The sequence below is a fragment of the Barbus barbus genome (assembly GCF_936440315.1).
Source record: "Barbus barbus genome assembly, chromosome: 5".
NCBI lineage: Eukaryota > Metazoa > Chordata > Actinopteri > Cypriniformes > Cyprinidae > Barbus > Barbus barbus.
The window spans coordinates 3,510,785-3,534,081 of NC_136733.1; the positions used below are offsets into that span (position 1 = coordinate 3,510,785).

Below are 23,297 nucleotides of genomic sequence, written 5' to 3' on the forward strand. Positions count from 1 at the left end.
CAGTGTGTGTGGATCTGTAAACCTAGCCTATAAAATAGAAAATACAGCCCTTGTTACTTATTTTCACCCATTTTTTTAAGGAAAAAAAAAACATTGTTGAAAAATCCAAAAAGTAAAAAAAAAGAAGGTATTCCATATAGACCACCAAACTAATTTGCCATATAAATTTTAATAATTGGAGATAAATAAGAGGTAAAAATGTCTTGACATTTTACCCAACCCGTCAGATTTTCCTACCAGCGCTTACTGCGCATGCGCACATCAATATTTCATCCTTTTTCTCACGCTTAACAACAATATTTAATGTATCTCCATTACGGTAAGCGTAGGTTTAGGGTTGTGGTAGGTGTAGACGTTAATAAAACACAATCTAATAGGTATAAAAAAATTATTTATTGTTGGTTTCCGGTAGCTGTATCCACAATTGAGAATATAACACATAATTACTGTATTTGCATTACTGTAAGGCTAGGTTTAGGGTTGTGGTACACTGTAAAAAATTTGCATTTGGTGGTTATCAGTGTATTTCAAAGGTACAAAACAGATTTCAGTACTTTAATAGGTTGGTATATTAAGATTATATCAGTTAAAGAAATTACGGTATTTAACTGTAAATTTAAGTTAAAACCGTAAAACCTAAAACATTGCTACCGTATTTTTTACGTTAGAATTCTGGTAACCACAGCTGCCAGTTTTTTACCGTAAATTTTACGGAATCTTTTTTACAGTGTAGGTGTAGACATTAATAAATCATAATGTAACAGGTAGCATTTTTCGTTGTCGAATTGTACTACCTACTATTTTAATGGGAGGTAGCTAAATCTGCCAGGGTAGCACAAATCGATAGAACAAAAAGGATTAAATTGAGGGGACAGTAGAGTGTTGTCATTTGATTTTTATTCAAACTTGTATAAAAGCAAACAGGAGTTTATAAAGTTTTACAAAAACAGAAATTATAAAAAGTGCAAATCTAATATTTCATTATCGTTAACAAAACAAAAAATACATAAAACAGGCATAAAAACAAGCATTTCGCACAATATAGTAAAAACAGAGTTGCCCACTATCGCATAGAAATAAATAGACTTCCCTTCAATTCACGTTTACAAATGCATATCATTTCCTTCTACTGTGAAACACAAAATGTGCGGTTTGGAAAAGGCTTGTTTTTCAGAGAAGACATTTTTCTCACTAACAAAGTGGATGGTGAGCAAAAGTGGCGGCCACGTTTTGGAGCAGCACCTGGGTTTTGCAGATGGTTATGTATTCTTTGGCGGCTTGTCTTTATTCCCCATTATGTTTCTGTTGCCTAAAGATTCTTTGTGAGGATAAATCCAGAGGATACAACATAATGCACTGCAAAACGTCCTAAGACAGGAGAAATGGTTAAGATGCACTGTTCCAGCAGTGTATATGTGTTATACATGCAATGTTTTAAATAAAGAATTTGATATTTTGTAATTATTGTGTCTCTTTTAATGGAATGCCAGTAGTACCTATGTAGAGTAAAAATAAAATGAATTCTATATAAAAATGATCAAATCTAATGAAATCTATATTAAAATGAATTACAGTAGTATTGGAATTCATCTTAATTACAGTAACTTACGTTAGACAAGTGAAATGTCTAACAGTGTATGTTACTTATGTATTTCTTATCTAACCTCAGATGGCATCGTTGTATGTTGTGAAGTTTGCAATATAAGTGTGTGACAATGTAAGACTTTCATAATATTTTGGTAATAGAGCGCTGCAAGAATGAGTCGTAAAACCTGGAAGTGAGTTTGAGGTCTGTGTTTAACATAAGCTCAATATATTTTCACATTTTATTCTACAACATAAAATCAGTAATACCCCACTCGTGATTATTTGAACCTTTTATGTATGTGTCTTGAAAAAGGTGGTTGCTAACAAGTGGCTAAATGGGACTACAGAGCTTGTCAGGGACATCAAAATCTCATCTCTAGTCTGCTTTCACAGCCTTTTGAGTTTATAATAATACTTCCTAGTTTTAAATAAATACTGAAAGAGTTGTCGGAAGCATAAAGGTTGTGAAAAGTCATGTGACTGTTTATAATTCGTTTATAGCTTTTGTTTGGTTTCATACTTCTGGTAACTCTGTTTAGGCCTTCAAAACCAGTGTTCATTGGTGAAGATCATCTTGATGAATAAATGTGCAAGAATCATAAACTTTTGTCAGTCACTGCGCTTAATTTCTCCAATTAGGACAGCGTTTTAGTGCCACGTTAAAAAAAAAATCATCTAAAATTACGAGAATGAAGTTGAAATGTTTCGAGAATATAAATCGTAGAAATTAAAGTTATAATATTTTGAGAATATAGGCCTAGATTGAGAGCACCGGGAGAAGTTGCCAGGCCACCGGAAATTATTTGAATATTGTTGTGTCCGAGCGCCCGCATCATTTTACTGGGATGAGGAAGAGGACACGTGGAAACAGCCTAATATCAAAAATATGATATTTATTAACAGACTGAACGGAACAACTTTTTATCTTAACGCTCTCTTATTTAACCCTTTTTTAATACACTACAAATATATGTGAGATTATTAGCAGAAATCATACCATGTGTCATACTCGCGGGGACAGTATGCTCGGAAATAATATTTCATGTCTTCGATTGCTGGCTAGTGCGCCAGCCCTCTTGTGCTTTTGGTACTTTTAATATAAAACATAATAGGCTAATTAATAGGCTAATATAATCTCAAAATATTATAACTTTAATCTCGTAATTGCTACAGATTCTCGTAATTTTGACTTTATTCTTGAAATATTTTGACTGTATTCTCGCAATATTTCGACTTTAATCTTGTAATCTTAGATATTTATTTTTTTAACGTGGCACTAAAACGCCACCGTACGCCAATAACCCAAGGGAAGCAAGGGAAGCAGGATGATATGAACTTCCTCGCTGGACTACAAAAAAACCCATCACTGCAGCATTTCATGTCAGATCACTTAATGTGCATTTCTTCAGAATTTTCTCATTCCTTATTTGAATAATGCACAATTTTCAGTGAAGTGAGGAGATTAAAGGGATAGTTCTTCACCTAAACATAAAAATTCTGTCATCATTTACTCACCCTCAAGTTCCAATCCAGTTTGTTTCTTCTGTCGAACACAAAAGAAGATATTTTGAAGAATGTTGGTAACTAAACATTTGATGGTCCCCCAATGACTTCCATAGTATATTTAAGAATGTGCGTAACTCTTTGGTTACGCACATTCTTCAGAGTATCTTATTTTATGCCCAACAGAAGAAAGAAGCTGGACTGGAACTTGAGGGCGAGTAAATGATGACAATTTTCATTTCGGGGTGAATTATCCCCTTAAAAAGCAAAAGAAAAGATACTCCTTTAATTTGATAAAATAACACTAAAATAAGTTTCCAAAGTGCTGTTCACACATAACCATCTTCTAACAGATCAGCCTTCATTCAAACCACATCAGAATTGCTTTTCGTTTGAGTATGTGTCATTTATATCTGTGTAAATATGTGTTACTTAATTTTTTTCTTGTACTTCAACAGTTGTTTTCACTCTGCATTTATATTTTGAGAGTGTGAGCATGTTTCTTGCAAAGCGGTTTGTCCTTTTTGGAGAAGAAGGTCTGACCGTCCAGACTGACGCTGCACACCTGAAGAGAACACAGCGGACATTCATCACACAGCACTCGGTGAACACACAAACACTCTCAGCTGAGCCTGAACACACACTTACTGAGCACACGAAGCAGGTGTCGTGCCAGGTGCCGCCCAGGGCCTCCAGAAACTTGTCTCCTGCTTCTATCGGGAAATCACAACCACGGCAGCCCGTCCCAAACAGACTGTAGTAATCTAAACACACAATTACAAAACCATTAAAACATCAACTCAGAGACACTTTAACTATCAGCTTTGTCTCGGATGTTTCTTCTAAAATTCCTTAGTTATAATTAAAATACACATAAAACTGACAATTGTTGAGTACACAGCTAAAAAGTTAATCTGCATAGTATAAACGACTGTTCAAAAGATTTTTGTAAGAAATTAATGCTTTCATTCAGCAAGAAATTGATCAATAACAATTGACAATAAAGACATTTATAAGGTTACAAAAGATTTGTATTTCAAATAAATGCTGCTATTCATCAAAGGACCCAGAAAACTACAAATGCATCATGGTTTCTACAAACATATAAAGCAGCAATTAAACAAATCAGCATATTATGATTTCTGAAGGATCATGTTACACTGAAGACTGGAGTAATAATGCTGAAAATTCAACTTTACGTCACAGGAATAAATTACATTTTACTATATATTCAAATGGAAAACAGTCATTTTAAATTGTAATAATATTTCACAATATTACTGTATTTTTCATCAAATAAATTTCCACAAGAAACATCTGAGAATTTGGAGAATTAATTTACTCTCTGCTTAAGCTTATTAATGTCTAACATAAATAATTTGGATATAATTTGTGAATCTTTTCCTTTCCCATGATTATTGTTCCAATGATTATTGAGGAAAATGATCTGTTAATGTCTTAATGAAAATGTACAATATACAATAAATGCAGAAATACCATTGGTTCAGTTTTAAAATAACAGAAGTCTACAGAAAGTAATAGACAAACAAACACCTCTCTCGCAGTACGGCTCTCCATCCTCAAGATGAAAAGTATCGTTTCTTATCGGTTGCTGGCAGGATGCACACAGGAAACAATACACATGCCAGGTTTGCTTGAGTGCATTGATCACTTCCTGTTAAAACACAACATCATCATCATCTTTACATATACACTTCCAGTCGAAAGTTTGGGGTCACCAAAAATGCATTTATTTGATCAAAACTACAGTAAACACAGTAATATTATACTTTAAGTATTATTACAATTTAAAATAATTATTTTGTATTGTAATATATTTTAAAATGTGACGCAAAGCTGAATTTTCAGCATCATTACTCCAGTCTTCAGTGTCACATGATCCTTCAGAAATCATTCTAATATACTGATTTGCATTCTTTTATTATTATTATCAATGTTGAAAACATTGCTGTTTTCATACTGCTTACTATTCTTGTGGAAACCATGATGCATTTTATTTTATAGAATTCTCCAATGAATAAAAAGTTCAAAAGAACAGCATTATAGAAATCTTTTGTAACGTGTTTAATGTGACTTTTGGGTAATTTATTGCATCCTTGCTGAATGAAAGCATCAATTTCATCCACTGACCCCAAACTTTTGAATGTACATGCACATACTGTAAAATAAAGACAAGAATGTTTAGGCAGCCCTAAAAGACATTAATGTCTCTCTGTGTGTGAATATGTTTGTTTAAATGAGCCAAAAGCTCAAGCAGGCAGTTAGAGATGGAGTAGATTTCATGTTTGTGAAACACACGGTCACGGACCCCCAGGATTTTGTACTGGCAGCGTGCGCAGGTCGGGGCGAAGAACTCCTCATAGCAGTGCTGACAGTAAACAGAGCCCTGTTCCTCCACAAAACCCAGCTCGCTCAGAGACACACTGCAGTGAGCGCACGTGAACTCCTCGGGATGCCACGATCTCCCCATCGCCATCAGAAACGGCCCCCTGAAACACACGTATATGCGTATAAAGGATAAAACACACATGAAACAGCAGCATGATTTGTGGTTAAATGTTGTGTTGTGTCCAATTTGCAGTTTACTCTGGCAGAGAAAAGCCCACCTAGACAGTACGAGACCGACAAGCCAAATTAGCCAGATTTTCCATCTGGCTGAATTTCCATCACCATTTTCCAAAAGTAATAAGGACTGTACAGTGAAACCTTCAATGGGTTGCACTTTTGTAGCCAGTATCTTGAATCAGAAAATTATGTGATATTGTGTGTTTATCCCCCACAGCCTTGTTTTTAGTTTCATCTTTCATACAGTACACCCCACTGATCTATATAAATTATTTGATGTATTATATAATCAAATAGACAGGTAGAGTCACAAACAAACAGCCTGCAATTCCATGTGTTGCCACTAGTTGTGCATAAATGACACACTTCATCTCAGTAATGCTTCAGCAAAGATCTGAATCTCCGATGGAATTCAGCGTGCAGGTGAAACAGAGAATCTGGTGTAATGTTTACTCTCTTCTGGAATAAATACTCAGGGTTTAATTTGCTAAATGAAGGCTCTGTGAGAAGAGGCCTATTCCTAATTACTGTCTCTCTCTCTCTCTCTCACACACACACACACACGCACACAGGTAATAAAGTCTACACTTTCCCATCTCATTTGCCGCCGTGTGTGTGTGATATCTGGTGTGTGTTACACAGGTGTGTGTTTCTCGTTGGATAAGGTGGCCACCGTTCGCTCTGTGAAAGTAAGAGGTGAGTTTAGAGTAACTATTGCTATTAAATATCGCTCTTAAGCTAATCATCTCATTTTCAGAGTGAAAGAGAGAGAGACAGACGGAGGAAAGATGGAGAAACAGAAGATCTAATGCAAAATCTACTGAGCTGCCTGCTTTGTACAGGTCAGTTGGGTCTGTCACAAAAAATGTATCTGTGAAAAAAAAGTATGGTATTTTTAACTTCTGCAATCCGACTGTTGCACTCCATCGATTTCAGTAGTAAGTCACTTACAGTAGCCTGTTACTAAGCTAACATGATAAGTATACTAAAAATAGATTGACATGTCTATACTAACTGAAAATACATTCTAAATGCAGTTATTTCATGCTTTCATCGAGGACAAACTTAGTGCACAACAAATTCATTTGTAAAATACTATACTTTTTACAAATGCATTTGGGGAAGGATGAAATATATATATATTCATCGTTAAGAAAGTACACTGGCTAGGTTCTTAATTCCATCAACATGTTTGAAACTTGTTAAAAGTGATTTTCACACATACACACCCATATAAACTAACTGGACAAAACCTTTGAAAGAGGACGCCACTTCATTACCCCAATGACATGTCCATGCTCACTCAGCCCAACAACTAGTGTCAATAAGGAATGAATGAAGCAACTCATCTTATGATCCTGTAGCTGTATGCAAGCCATATAATGTATGTCTGTGAGGATTGTTTGTATTGTATGTTGTCATATCTAAGTAAACAAGGCCGCTGTACGAGTTCTCACCTAAGACTGTGGCACAAGAGACAATATCACATTCTGTGTATTCATACTTTTTTGTTCCTTCACCCCTTAAAAGTCTCTTAAGTATTGTAATAATGTGATTTTAACATCGGCCTAAATATAGGCTACAGTATGTTCAGTGAAGGGGGCTTGATAAATCAGTCTCTCCTCACCTTAACTTTCACGAGCTGTGAAATTCACCAACAATCGGTTTATGCTGAATGAATTCTGCATTTCAAAAATTAAATAAAAGAGTGGATATTTAAAGTGTACTTAAGTATACTTGGAATAGTTCCACTTTAACACAAACAAGTATATTTAATACAACTTTAGTTGAACTTCAGCACTGCTTTTGCACAACTAAAATGCATTTTGTTCCAATTTAGCAGACTTTAAGTATACCAATTTATAGTGTGCCACAAATATATTTAGTTATACTAAAGTACATACGAATAAATTGTACTTAAGTATACTATTTTTTTTCACTAGGGTAGTTATCTATAAAATAATAATTATAATATCTATAATATAATAATAATGAAATATTCCATTTTATTATTATAAATTATTATTATCCAGGAAATATGAATTATTTTATAAATAATCTGTTACTTAATTTAACTAATATATAGTATTAGCGATAATTATATTAACATAGTGATATTACAGTATATTAATGATAATTAATAAACTTGAAAAATTATCCAAGAATCCAAAAAGTATATCTCTTGTTTTTCTCACCATCTTGCATATTTTTATTTGCACAGAATTATGAGATTGCCTTCTCCATGAAGGATATATGAGAGGCTGCTTTAGGCATCCATGATTCCTTATAATGCTTACTACATAGGCATCTCACTACAGTATGTATTAGATCAGAATCATAAAGAGCAGATTTGAGGGTAATTGAGAGGTCGTATGGACGCTTGTGAGGAAAGCTAATCATTATGAACATATGTTATGTGACATTTACATGGAAAAACTCTACTAATGACTTTGTGATTCTATGAATATTACATCCTGTAATAGTGTGCTAGAGGTGCAGAGAAAACGAAATGTCAGTGTCAGTATTTGTTCAATTAAAATTGGAAGGCTGACAACAACAACGAAGCAATAGTACCAGCTGTTGTTAAACATGTTTTCAAGTATCACATTAATTTTGCTTTTTGCATTTTTTATATTGTGCATCTGTTCCAAAAGGAGGTGAGTTGCCTACCTAGACAGCATTGTAGAGAATCATAAGCATAATCCCAACAAGGGATTGTTTGTTCCAAAAGTAGGTGGCAGCATTATGTAGCCTTCTAAGATACCTTATTTTGGACAAATCTAATTTATACAAAAATGTATTTTTCACTGAATACTAGTTTGCGTACCTGATGATCATGTCGCAGTGAGCACACACAGGAGTGCGTGTTCCAGCAGGGATATGTTCTGCCATCTGGACCAATGAGGCTTCGTCTTTGGGGTGTGGGCGGGGCATGGCCCGGTCCAAGGCAGGGCCTAAAGGAGTACAGCTGCTCATAACACCAAAAGTGGGAGTGATAAAACCTGCCAAAGACACCAACACACAAAGATACACAAACACTCGTTAGAGCTTCAACTCGTCCACCCCCCTTAGTTAATGTTGTTATGTCCGACAAGCCATGCCGCTCTCACGCCACACATCACGTTCTCACGCAGTGAAAAATACATCACGGAGCAAAAAGGAAACTGACAACACACCGACAGACAAGACAGAGCAGGTTACATCAAACTCCCAGCGAAGGGTAAATTATTACAATTATGAAGTATTAATACTTAACCCTAACCCTAAAATATAATATATATGACCACAGATATGACACAAAACAAAGATATCAATTAGTCATCCATAGGGGGAAAAAAACTGGTGTAGGATTTACTTTAAAACTATTTTCACTCAGAAATTGCTAATAAATTTCACAATTTATTACAAATAAAGGGCAAATAAAATAGAATTAAACATGAAACTCTTAAAGGCAGGGTAAGCAATTTCTGGAAGCCAATGTTGATATTTGAAATCACCAAAACAAACACGCCCCTACCCCAAAAGGGTCTCGCCCCTATTTTGATAGCTCCGCCCCACATATATGTAGCCTATGCAACCCAGGCAACGATTAGTTCTGTGAAACAAGCCGGTTTTCCACCGAAATTACCTGGAACAATATGTCCCAGGAACTTTTTTCCCCCCAAAGTTCCGAGAAGATTAAGCAAATAGTCTGGTGATGTAACATTCAGTCTGCGTGCGTGCGTTTCTTAATACCAAGTAGAAAATTTCGGACTTGCATCCTCGGTAGTTAGACTCGGGAGTGTGAACTCACGCGGACGGAACGACGCAAGTCCGGTAATTCTACAAAAGAGCAGCGAACTTGATAACATCAGTCAGCTCGCCTTGGCTGCTGCAATCTTCCTCACTGCATTTACAGACGAAATATATCAAACATTGCCTCTTTTCATTTTCATTTAAACATATTAATAGAACAATAGAATAAAGACCAAAGATTACCTGTTAGATTTACCCAAACAAATTATATTTTATGTTTATCCACTACAGAGACATCAGAGCCAGCGGCAAATGTCAGAAGGACTAGCTGAGGTTATGCTCCTCTCTTCGGGATACATGAGCACTGAGCGCCCGGTGATCGTGTGGAGCTCACGGCTCCAAAATCGGCGAAGCACATTTTCAAATAGGCGCTGTTTGTATAAATAAACCGCTTCCTACTTCTTGCCTTAATCGTTCTGCAGACGTTTTCCTCTTTTGTTTTTTATCCGCCATCTCTATCTTTCTGTCGCTCGGCTCGGCTGTTCACTGAACACTCTCTCCTCCACATCATGAGTAGACACGCCCCTTACTGCTGATTGGCTACAAGTTTGTTTTGGTACTCGGCCCCGACTCAGTTTTCTAAAACGTTTTTGAAGAAAAAATCTAAAAAGAAAAAATTCAAAACAATCAATAAAACCAACAATAGTACCTCAATGATACAAAAATAACTAGGGCTGCTCTCGACTAAAGATTTTTCTGGTTGACTAGTAGTCATTCATTTTAAGCATTAGTCGACTAATCAAACGTTTATTAATAAACCATTTAAATCATTATAATGAGCCTTTAATTGCCTACATGAATTGCTTAAGCACACATAAAAGCTTGCCACGGCACACTGGCAGAAGTAATGATTATGAATGTGTCAGGGGAAAACAATAATGAAGCTGCATTAACATTTGAATAACGTATTGATAAACTAGTGCTTTCTTTGTTTTCAGTTTAAGAGATGAAATCGGCGACACTGACTCTTCTTCATCTCTGCAGAAGTGGATGCACCTGTATGCATGTTTTATACATAATCGGAGAATATTTGTTTTCCATTTGAACTGGTTAATTTGAAAGCAGACATTTCGCTCTTAGGCTAGATATGTTTTTATATCTGTAAGCCAAGTATACAGAGAGTTCCGCGCTCAATTTCACAGACCGAGACAGCAGAAAGCACATCCTGTTTGCTTTCATTATTTTACAAAAGCGCAATGTTTTGTTGTTATTGTGAGCGCACAAATAAATGAGTCTTACAGATTTGAAAGATGTATTACTCTTATCTGTATGATCAAACATGAGGGACTATTTTAAGTAGAGCTTATGTAAAGTATGTAAAGTTTAAGATGATAAGCCATATTTGAGGTTGATGAATGACAGGTGAGTGTTTGGATGTCCTGCCTGATGTACTGTATTACCACAAAGACCAGCCGTTAACGATCTGTCCGTCACAGACTGCGTGACTTCGCCTGTGGATTTTTTTTTTTTTCTGTGACTAAGCGACTAAGAAAATTTTGGTCGACCAAGCCTCCTCTGGTCGACTAACGGTTAGTCGACTATTAGGGGGCAGCCCTAAAAATAACACTGTTTAATACAATAATAATTGAAAGAAATGTGGTGAAATTTCTTTGCACCAAACTAAAATTTTTACGTATTTTTTTTAAATAGATGAATTAGTGTGTCTGAACTTTAGATTTGCAGTATACACAGAGCAGCATCATATACCACAGCGCTGGGGTCAGTATGTGGACAGGAGAGAGGCTGGATCTTCAGTCATGAGGGGATATTACCTGCTGTGCTTCTGACAGGCGTTCCCGGGGCTTTGATCATGGTCTTTACAGGACAGGTGACATGAGCGCTGGGCTGAGAATCATCCAGCTCCTCACTGAGACACCAAACACAGAGAGAGAGAGAGAGAGAGAGAGAAATAAATATAAGGGCAAGACAAGAAGAGTGCAAGTGAAAGTCAAACGGCATACTACCTAATATTTCTTAAAGTATAAATTATATAAGGTTATTTGGTCATTAATGATCAGAGTCTGATAGCCCCTCACCACCCCCTATGTAATTGAAGCTGTGACAGTTGAGTGCATTAAAGTGTCCAATGTTCAACACTTAATTTTTCAGTTATTTAAGTGCATCATCCAGGTATTTAAAGTGTACTTTTTCTTTTTGTAATTTTCAGTGTGAACGCACTACTTGCACTATTTATACAACAAAACTTCACACAATAGTGCACAAGTATGCAAACTGGGATGCACCTACTGTGTATATGTTACCGTTCAATATTTTGGAGTCATTCAAAAGAAGTCTCTTATGCTCATCAAGGCTGCATTTATTTATCCAAAAATACAGTAAAAGCAGTAATATTCTGAAACACTATTGTCATTTCACAATCACGTCATTTATATTTTAACATATTTAAAAATGTGATTTATTCCTGTGATGCAAAGCTGAATATTCAGCATCATTACTCCAGTCTTCAGTGTCACATGATCTTTCAGAAATCATTCTAATATGCTGATTTGCTGCTCAAGAAACATTTCTGATTATTATACAATTGGCACCCATTCACTGCAGAGGATCCATTGATGAGCAAGTGATGTAATGCTACATTTCTCCAAATCGGTTCTAATGAAGAAACAAACTCATCTATAGCTTGGAGTACATTTTCAGCAATTTTTTTGGATCAACTACCGGTATTACTTTAATCATTGCATACTGCAAACTGTTTCACATGATGGTTAAGTATGCAGTATGCCAGTGCTCCACTGTAAACAGCTAAAGCCACACGCAAACACAGCTCATTTCTACTGTACCTACAGTACAGACAGCCATTCCATCACAACGCTCATTAAACACACAGCAGGTCTGCTTGTGCCGTCCAGCAGCTTAAATTTAGCGAGGCAGGAAGTGAATATTGATGGACAGGAAGACAGAAGTTTGGCTCCGAGCTAGAAATCTTGGGTGGCCGTCACAAACGCACACATTCATACCCACACACATCGTACCACCCCGATTTTCTGCCACACAACTGCGCTCTGTCAATCTCTCCTGACTAATTACAAGCCCCCGGAGACTGAATGTTATGGAAACTGCAGCCATAGAAACCGAAAGGTCCACCGTTCAGCTCTGAATCTGGACGCTGATGAGATATTCCACACTGAAATGCATTCACAAAAATACAAACAGCCACACTCATACAGTAAATGTCAGAAAAGACGTTTGTACAGTTTTAAGTGATAAAACAACAGATCTAGTCGTTGGAAATGAAGTCAGTGTTGTGTGTTTGTTTGTGGTTAGAGGATCATCTGAATGTTGGTTAATGTGATTCTCTACACCTGTGGTTCGGACACCTGTGTAAACCTGAGGATGACTTCATACAGCCACTAAAAATCACCAAAACACCAGCCGATAAAAAGATGCGGAGCATGAAGAAAAGTGAAGCTTGTGAAGAGAAAAGATCCTGCAACAATTGAGACACACATACAGTGTGTGGACACACGATTTGATATTTTGTTATATAAAGTTATATTATTACATATTATTTAGTTATATTAAGTATTTTTGGGGCATTATATTACCTAAAAGAATTATAGGTATGGCAGGGTTACTATCAAAAACTAAAACCTTTTATGAGAAAAATAATAATAATTACTTGAAATAAAACAATGAAATAATAAAATAAAAAAACACACACACAAAAAAAAGAGAAATAGTGTCTTGGTGACTAGAAAATAAGTTTAATTTGAAAATAACTAAAAATAAATAAACAAAATATAATATGATAAATACTATATAGATTTTTTTAAGTAATAAAAATGACATTTGCGCTAAAATTAAAGTGAAAACAGAAAATACAAGATATTAACAAAAACTAGTATGGTATATTATCAGTGATACTAAATTATCACTGGGTTAAGGAATGGCAATTACAGAAAGAACCACACACACACACACACAAAATCAATACTTAATATATAAGTGAACTGATTAAAGATACTGGCAAATACAAAGAATATAATATCATAATTTAATAATAATAATAATATATAATTTCTATATGATGTATATTAATTTTACATTTTTAACGAATTCAGTTCAAATTAATGCATTATATTACGGATACATTGAACTGCTTTATTTTTTTTTTTGCAACAGGTCCAAAGTACCACAGTTGGAAGTTTTTTAGGTTACACTTTATTTCGATAGTCCACTTTAGACATTCTACTAACTATAAGTAACTTTGTAACTACATGTCAACTAATTCTCATTAATTTGCAACTGCATGTCTACTAACTCTCAGTAGGGTAGGTTTAGTGCATATGATATACAGAATATATTAAGCAGACAGTCTACTAAGTGTTACCGTTTTTTGTTAGTGAAACTGATAATTCTCCATATTCAGTAAAGGAATAAGAGACATCTGTAGACGAATGCTAGCAAATTCTTCCATGATCTGAAAACAATCGTGGCAGCAGGATACAGCACACACAATTGAATCACCTTTATTCTGTGAAGATAAACTGAGATCCACACAAACACACAGAGGCACAACAAAAAACAGACACAGGTCCCGTCTCCCCAGTTATAAGCGCGATTGTTACTGCTCTCAGCCAATCAGATTCATTACAGAGCAAATAATCCAATCAGAGTGGAGCAGCACAGCAGGCTAATCAAATGAGAGAGGAGCAATCGGAAAACACACAGGAAGTTCTCCATCACACACATCCATGTGCAGAGGAAATCTGTCAGTGTGAACCTGATCATAGTGATCTGAGCCCATTTATCATTATATATTTAGACAAAGACATGATAGATAGATAGATAGATAGATAGATAGATAGATAGATAGATAGATAGATAGATAGATAGATAGATAGATAGATAGATAGATAGATAGATAGATAGATAGATAGATAGATAGATAGATAGATAGATAGATAGATAGATAGATAGATAGATAGATTTTTTACAACGGCCATTTTTGAACTGACCATCAACCCTGTAACATTTCCCATGGTTGCTGCTTATAAAGCATGTTTTGAAAGATTTTCACCATGTTCTCAGAAAAAAGTTATGTAAATCAGACAAATGAAACCTTTAGAATATAGATTAAAATAAAACTGTAAAGTTTGGTGTATGTACAGTAAGTGCTGCTGAAGTAAAGACTCTGATTTTGAAAAAAAAAAAATCTTTAAAGATATGTATTGTAATTAAAATCTACATATGCAAATGAGGGAAAAAATGTGATAAATAAATGTGTATTTGTGATGCTTTCATTCCACTAGAAAGAATTAGTGCTGCTCTCTGGTGGCAACAAATGAAAACTGCAGCAGTTCAATAATGAAATCACTGAACACTGACACGAACAAGGAGAAAATACACAACAGAAAATCTTCAGAAAATACACGCCACTTTATTCTATTTTGCTACATAAGAAAAACTAGGTGAGGAAGGAATTAAATCATTAATTAAAATAAAATGTGAAGCATAAAATAAAAAATTCAGCAGAGTTTAAAAGAATGTTCTGGGTTTAAAACTTGCTGAACAGCATCTGTGGCAGGCTTGTCGTAGAAAATACAAATGTATAAATAATCTAATTTTATGAAAATAAATATGACACTTACAGTAAATGCCCATCATTTTAACAAAAATAATAGTTAAGAACTGCAAGAATTAAGCACTTTCACAAAAATATGAGCTGCACATTTCCTTATCATATAAGTGCCTTACTGTAAAAACAGATGAGGTGAATTTTTTATTTTTTTTTCAGTGTTAATCGACAGATGCTGTGTGTAGTTTAACTAGTTTTTAGCCCAAAATGTTCCTTTAAATAGGAATCAAAAGACCAAAAGCTGAAACATCACAGAAAGGAAATAAGATCCAAGCCACACGTATAATACAATACTGTAGTGCAACTAATAAACTTCACTAATAAAAATCACTAAATTTAAATTAAACACGACACGAACACACTTTACAGAGCTCATGTTGCTGTTTCTTGTGACAATTCTGACCCACTCAAAACTGCAGTCGTATTTTTACAGTATCTTTTCAGTTTCCAACACGGAAACGTTCCACTCAGAACCCGCTCACACACACACACACGCACACACACACACACACACACACACGCACACACACACACACACACACACACACACGCACACGCACACGCACACACACACACACACACACACACACACACACACACACGCACGCACACACACGCACGCACACACACGCACACACACACACGTCTACACCAGGCTGAGGACGTTGAGGGTTCGAGCAGACACTCCATGGTGCCAGTTTCTGAGTTTATGATATTTAGGTCCAATCTCAGCATTGATCTTCACTTCCCTGTTTACAGAGAATGAACAAGAGAGAGAGAGACAGAAACAAAGACAGTATGAAGAGCTGTAGAAGTGAATGTCTTCAGCACAGAGATACTGCAAACCATGCAGACGGAAATGCCACTGCACACGAGTTAAACTCACTTCTGTAACTCTGTCCCAAACCAAGCTTCAGTGTATTACTCAAATACACATAAAGAATACACAGCACACACCGTATTTTCATAATAATATTGCTTTTTCTTTGAAACCTCACAAACTATGAATTCACCCACATAAAACAAGACAAGTTATTACACGACAACATCAACGGCAAACCAACAACAGTGCAAGATTACTAGAATAACTCTCAGTTTGGGGCTATGAATAAAATGTAGGTGTTTTTCGCCTTCTCAAGTATGAGCTCCATACTATATCTTACTATATAAGCCACAAATACCTCATACATGACACTCAAAAAACCCCAAAAACTAATCCTTTACTTAAAGCCCATGTATAATACATTATAAAGGTAATCGTAATGTGCATTGTAATGTATTATATGTTTTCATAAATAACAAAATAACCAAAGTAAACATGCATTTTAATATCTTAAGGTTTATTTGTCATATATTTTAGTGCATTACACTTTCTAAAATATTATAATTGCTTACAATTATTAATGAGATCATACAATGCATTATAAAGTGTGATACAAGGCATAATAAATGCATTAAAACTACTTTTATAATGCATTATATATAAAGGATTTAGGTAAAGTGTTTTAATTAATGTAATGCTTTGTTTCAATAAACTGCTCCATTAAAAAAAAAATGTAAGCGCCAGAGCTTTAACAGAAACACCACAAAATAACAGGCCAAAGGACGCTAAATCAAATCACAGCACACAAACACCCTCAGACAAAACCTGAACAAATCTTCATCACAAAAACAAAAAACACACACTCCAAAACAGCTGATGAGCAGAGGAACTTACTTTGCTGTCTTCTTCTCTGACTCAGCCTCCTGTGCACGATCTGAAACACAGAAATATGATACAGAACACATTTAATACGACACGCTTTCATGTGATAGAGGTGTAATAAAAGACATTCTCTTGCTTTCTCCCATCTGTTTCTCTCTCTCTCAACTTCAGTTTAAAATGTCTTGAGCTCAAATTCAGTATTGAAGGTTTTCCACACAATGGGTCTCATTCGTGAAACATGAGCAGAACAAAATGGTTCATAAAACCACTGTTAAACAGTAAACAGTTGCCTTGTAGCCTATTAAATGCAACAATTTATGTAAAAAATATTTTCTGACTGATTTTATTTTCTGATTAGAATCATTATTAAAATAATACAAATGCATTATAATAAAAGGAATAAAATAAGATTTAAAACTAATATTTAAATTCACCGAATTCAGATTCCGTGCCGGTGATTTGGGCCAGGATACGGAACGAGCGGGATTGTGAAGTTCCTGTCCGTGGGCGCCAGTCCTCTGTGTCCTCCATGATGCGTTTCCTGCTGGCATCACCGTGAGTCGGGACGTGGTAAAACTCAATGTCTGTCTCTGTGATATGTTTACGAGGAAATCTACATACACACACAGATACTGTCAGTCTCTTTTACATATAATCATTCTGTATATCATATGCACAATTCAACAAAAATACCAAACTGCATAGCCTATCAAATGCACAAAGCAACTAAGCATTTGAGAAATAAGGGCACTGCTTGTTCTTCGTTCTTTACCTGTTCATTGCAGGTTTTCTAAAGGATGCATAAAAAGGAATAAGACAAAACATTTCAATCATTCATTCTCTTTTAGAAGGGTTTTACTGATGGCACACACATTACAGATGTACTCACTTAAACACAGCTGGAGGACCACTATGAAGAATAAAATAAAAAAAATCTGTCATTACACAGCCTAACAGACAGGCTTTTGGAGGCATTCAATTCAAATATTCCCTTACAAAAATGCACCATGGTAAAAAAATGCACCACGTTCACTGATTATGGTGACAAAAACTCGCTCGGAAAACACCTCAAAAGTAGTCTTTTTGCACCGCCTGAGTCAGTATTTCGGATAATAGGTAATATTAACCCCTTAACTGTCACTCACAGTTTTTAACATAGAGATTATAGAGCACTATTCAAACTTAAATTTTTATAATTCATGAACGAAAACATTTTGTAACATGATTTGTATGTACCATTTCCATGGTAATGCAATGTCTGCTTTTAAAATGGGTTTCAAAGGATGAATTTTGAGATTTTAAGTTTTCAACTGATATGTAATTTCTTATGATTTCTAAAGCGTGATAGGGAAAAAGGCAACTAAGAAGACTGTCTGTGACAAAGGTCAGAACTCCTGTTATGATGTAGATTTTTCAGGTGCACACAAAAAGGTGGAAAAATATCTATTTAGGAGTCTTAGACCTTTCCAACGATAAATAGTTTGTCATGATTAGATTAGGATTTAATTGTAAAATAGTGAAGTAAACACCCGTCCCACAGAGGCTGTTGAGTTTTAAATCCTCCAAAGGAAATGAAACAAATGAAAGCAGAAACGCATGAGACCAGAAGATGGTGCTGCTGCACGTGGAATAAAACACACGCAACAGGTTTGAGAAGAAACTCATCTGGACCTCTGTTATCCATCAGTCAATCTAATCTCTCAAAAACATTTTCACGTCTGGGACATACTGATCGTACCAAAGCTCGTCTATACTGACACGTACAACATTCATAAGCTGTCAATAAATCAGCGCGGATGAACGGTGGGACGAAAGAGAGTTGGCAGGGCTCGTCTGTGTTTGACAAGCTGCAATTAAACACCTCTGACCACTGCAATACAACACGACACAGATGCACATAACATGCATATCGTCAAACTCACGTCAACACACTCATGCAAAACAATGAACCACAAATCCAGCTTTGCTTTGCTTTACTTGAGTGTGCTGCTCTGCTTAAAAAGTCATTACTGTTACATCCCTGCTTTAAAAACAAACAATAGAACCATCACAGAAAACTTGAATTTCCACTACAAACCATCAACTTTTAACAATTAAAAACATCAAAAAATGGTTCCCTGTAGTGCATTAGTATTTTGGGACATAGGTATGTTGGCCACCAATAGGTAACCAATTACTAGACCCACAGGGTCCATACAATTTCAATTAAATCAATACAAGTCCCATTATAACCAGCAAAACCATTACTAATTTTGTGATGGTGTCAATTGTTTTTTTCAGCAGGGTGTGGTGCTACACTAATAAAAATATTTATTTTTACTTAATTTGTTTTACATGTGCCATAGTAGTACAAAAGATGTTTTAAGGACTTTGGAAAACCATGTAAATCCTAGCAGGCTACATGAACATGGTGATCCTTCAGTACATTATTCATATTAAAATACCATGACATCACCATCTGATACCACTGTACTGTGATACCAATCTTGAGTACAATGTAAATTAGACTACATTAATTACACTACAAGTTACACTAAAGTTTAATACTAAGTGGTTCTTCACAGTGTTAGTTATATTCATAAAGAAATGCAAAGCTTCTTGGGAAAACAATGTTTTCACTACAAATCATGGCAATATTTACAACACACACACACAATGAAAGGAGCATCAGTATGGTACTGACTTTGTGGCTGGAGTCACCTGCTGAAGAGAACATATGAGAAAAATAACCATTAAGCTCATACAATCATCTCATCATCACTGGCTGAATATACATAACACTGATTCCTGAAGCCCTCTGAGACAGACCAACAGCTGAAAACACCCTGCGTGAAGCATTAATGTGAATGGATACGTATTTTGACCAGAAGAGTCAAATTGCCTTGATGGATTTGTTTCTTACAAACACGCAGATTTTCAACGTCGCAAGATGTTAACTGATGGACTGGAATTATTGTGATGTTTTTATCAGCTGTTCGGACTCTCATTCTGACGGCACCCATTCACTGCAGAGCATCCATTGCTGAGCAAGTGATATAATGCTACATTTCTCCAAATCTGTTCTGATGAAGAAACAAGGGTGAACTATTCCTTTAAAAACACTGTAACTTAATCCAGAGGAATTCTTTCCATTCAAACAAAATACAGTATCCAGAACCAGGCAAACGCAGGGCTGCATTAAAAAGGAATATGTTTTCCCAACAATTGCCTGTAAAAATCATAGAAACAGGGCTGGCACTGATTTGACTCTATAATGTACAGCTGTATGAGGATAATGAGGAGGATTTATCAGAGTTTATGGGAGAGGGAGGATAAAAACCATTAGATGAGTGCGTAGTATGACGAGAAGCATTTGGTTCTCATCAGTTTTCTGTCCCACATCTCTAATATTTTCCTCTTTCTCTCCTTTTTTCAGACACAGCATTCAGGCATTTAAGAAATATCTGGTTTACAATGAAATTCTAGCATAATGTGCCATATATACTGCATATTCTGGCACTCGTAGCAGGTTATGTCCTATGTACACATACTACAAAAATAGCAGTATGACTATTATAAGTAGTGCTATTCCAAACAGTTAACGAGAAGCAGAATGGGTTTATTGGGTGATTAAACTCTAATCTGTGCTGGTGTCAGGCTGATATCATGCTATTAATGTTATTAGCACACAGAAACAAACAAAATGAATCACAACAAACACGCTGATTTGATGAGACGTTTGTGTCACAGAATATGCATGTGCATCAGCAGCATGTGTAATTAGAGACATAGTTCTTCTGTGTAATAATGTCAATCAGCACTTAAAACCATCATTCAAATATGAAACCCACACAAAATACATCTGAGCTTCCCCTGGGACATTATCCAAGGGAGAACCCACATACACACACAACAGATAGCATTACACAGAGCTAAATATACACACAAACATCAGAGCTACTGACACCCGCCTGTAAACGAACAGAATCTCACATACGTCACTGCACGAAACGAGATACTGAGAGATGCTGCCAGTATGAAATACAATTCTGGAATATTAGTGACTTAAAGATCCCCACAAATGTTTCTAAAAGTATATAATGTATTAAAAACAACGTATTAAATGAAACTACAAAGGAAAGAAATGTAAATAATGTACTTCCTACTTTGGTTGGGTTTGAATGTTGGCATGACTTCTGATAACTCAATATGACATTATGCCAAGTATTCAAAACTCACCTGTTGTGTACTTATGGTTTAATCCAACCAGCTGAAGTGCATGTTTGGACTAAACCATGTTACAAAAAAGGTGGGGAGGGACATCATGGAAACCAACTAAATACAGTTTCATTTTCAAATGTTATGTTTTGGTCTCAGAGACAGAGTCTGTGATAGAGTTCAAAGGTGGGTTTTGGATGTAAAAATGTCATCCAAAATCATTTTTAGTGAAAACATCTGAACATTTAAAGATAGACTGACTGTGAGCTCGTAGGTTGTCTAAAAATAATATATGCATTCAAAATCATAAACTGTAAGCCGTAATTTAGTTCACATTCGTGAAGTAAGTCTAGTGCTGAGTAATATTGTAATTATATTAGGATTATTTTGTCATATGTTGTGGTTTGAACTGCGATATAACATTTGAAAATATATCTCATATTGCTATTACATCCAGACACAAAGAACTAACATCCTAATGGAAATGCAAACGGTACATTGTAATTTCTAATAGCAAAAATACATTAAAACCTCCGCCGAAACAGCTTAAATAGTCCGATTTGGTTTAAGCTGTTGTTTTAACTTGTTCTGAACAGTGATATATTAGTATAAAGTTTTAGTAATTGTGTTGTGTCATTCTCATTACTTTTAGTTTAGTTTTTTATATTTATCGTTTTTATAAAATTTTTAGAAAAAAAAATCCATTTTAGTTTTAATTAGTTCATCAAGTTAAAGTAAATGAAAATGGGAATTGAATCCTTGGCAACCAGCAGAAATAAAATAAGTTTTGTTTTAATTTAGTTAACATTTATTTTATTTCAAGCAACAAAACTATTTTCTATGGTTTTTGTGTAAGCTAAGTTTTGCCTCTTTGTCGCCATCTCGTTTGAAAACGTGGAATTGCAGTTACATGCGGAATTATCTTCCTTGCGTGGGGTTGTGAGTCGGCACGGCTCCAGTGCGGATGAATCTAATGTTTTGAGTAGTATGTGTGGCTGTCAGTCACCGCACCGGTGTGAATCCTATACTTAGGAATCACAGATTGAAGCCTACGTCTTGGCTAAACTTTCACCGTATATTGTCATCTGAACAAGTAAGTAAAAGTCTGCCACGTTTGTTCTGACCAACTGAGGAAAAAAGCATTACAATAAATCGCGCAACCAATGGTGATTAAATCTAACGATCGATTAGCTCATATCACATCAAACCGTGCAAATTATTATTGTTGTTATATTTTATTCTCAAATTATTAACGTTAACAACATCAGCATTGCGTGACAATGAGTATAGTGTGTATTAGCGTGTAGATTTCAATATCTGTTGAGTCTAATCTCTAATTGTCATACCATTCGAATTTCATATTAAGAAATTCTTTTAACCCAAAAAGCAAACTATGCTCCCTTCCAACTGGTTTTCTTTAAAATACAAATCTTGTGTAATCCCAGGCTATCTGTAATCAGAAGCATATTTAAAACTGGAATATAATTTAATTTCATAAACATAAACATATAATCCTTTCTGGATTACAAAACATTTTTAAAGATATTTTCTGAAACGTCTATGGAGGTATGCTTCCAGAACCTAAGCCACTGAAAAAGCAGTTTTTGAGTTGAGCTGTATATTTATAGGGTGTGTGGGGCATTGAAGTGTCAATCAAACTCTTACCCATTCAGCTGAGAGCTTTCACCCTGGCTTTCCATTAGGCCCCGCCTCTGGCCCATGGCAACCTCACAGGCATTCTCATTGGAGTAGAGATTGATGGGTGTGTTATACACTGAAGGGCGGGGGTACCGGTAGATGATTGGGTGAACCATCAGTAGGAGTGGGCGGAGCCTGTGGATTAGGGTTTTGAGCTGAGGAGGCGGGTGCAAAAGCAGACGGAATGGAGGCTATGTGTGGTGACCCCGCCCATCCAAATGGACGAGCGCTCCTATTGGAGGATGAAGTGATGTGGGTGGAGTTTGTGATGTCAGAGGAAGATGGAATGGAGGTTGTCATGGGAACGGGTTTGATGATTTCCACAGAATCATCCTAAACACGGAGGAAAGCACATGCAGGACTCAAACGAAACGACAACAGCAATTCAACAAAATCAACAGACAACAACAAATGGGTTATACAACAGAAGCTACACTGCTGGAGACCTAAATAATGTGTCAGTATGTTCAGAATGGATAGCTGACTACTTACTAAACAAAGTATATATTATTTTATAAAAAAAAAAAAAACTTCAGGACAGAACGGATTATGCCATGATAAATATTTTTGTCATATGACTTTATGATGCATTTTCCAGGCCCTGATCTCATTGACAGCGTCTTGCAC

The 23,297-nt window shown here is 35.7% G+C and overlaps 1 pseudogene across 1 annotated transcript in view; it reads right to left on the minus strand.

Moving 5' to 3' along the window:
- Positions 1 to 884: 884 nt before the first annotated feature.
- The window catches only part of LOC306870397 (PDZ and LIM domain protein 5-like), a 47,182-nt pseudogene continuing 24,769 nt past the window's right edge, over positions 885 to 23,297 (minus strand). Inside the window, exons 4-12 of the transcript in view lie at positions 22,638 to 23,003; positions 17,210 to 17,388; positions 16,788 to 16,827; positions 11,244 to 11,338; positions 8,504 to 8,678; positions 5,420 to 5,600; positions 4,645 to 4,765; positions 3,739 to 3,854; positions 885 to 3,655 (exon numbers count right to left, since the gene is read on the minus strand). The product of the transcript in view is annotated as a PDZ and LIM domain protein 5-like (transcript). The remainder of the gene's footprint in view (positions 3,656 to 3,738; positions 3,855 to 4,644; positions 4,766 to 5,419; positions 5,601 to 8,503; positions 8,679 to 11,243; positions 11,339 to 16,787; positions 16,828 to 17,209; positions 17,389 to 22,637; positions 23,004 to 23,297) is intronic.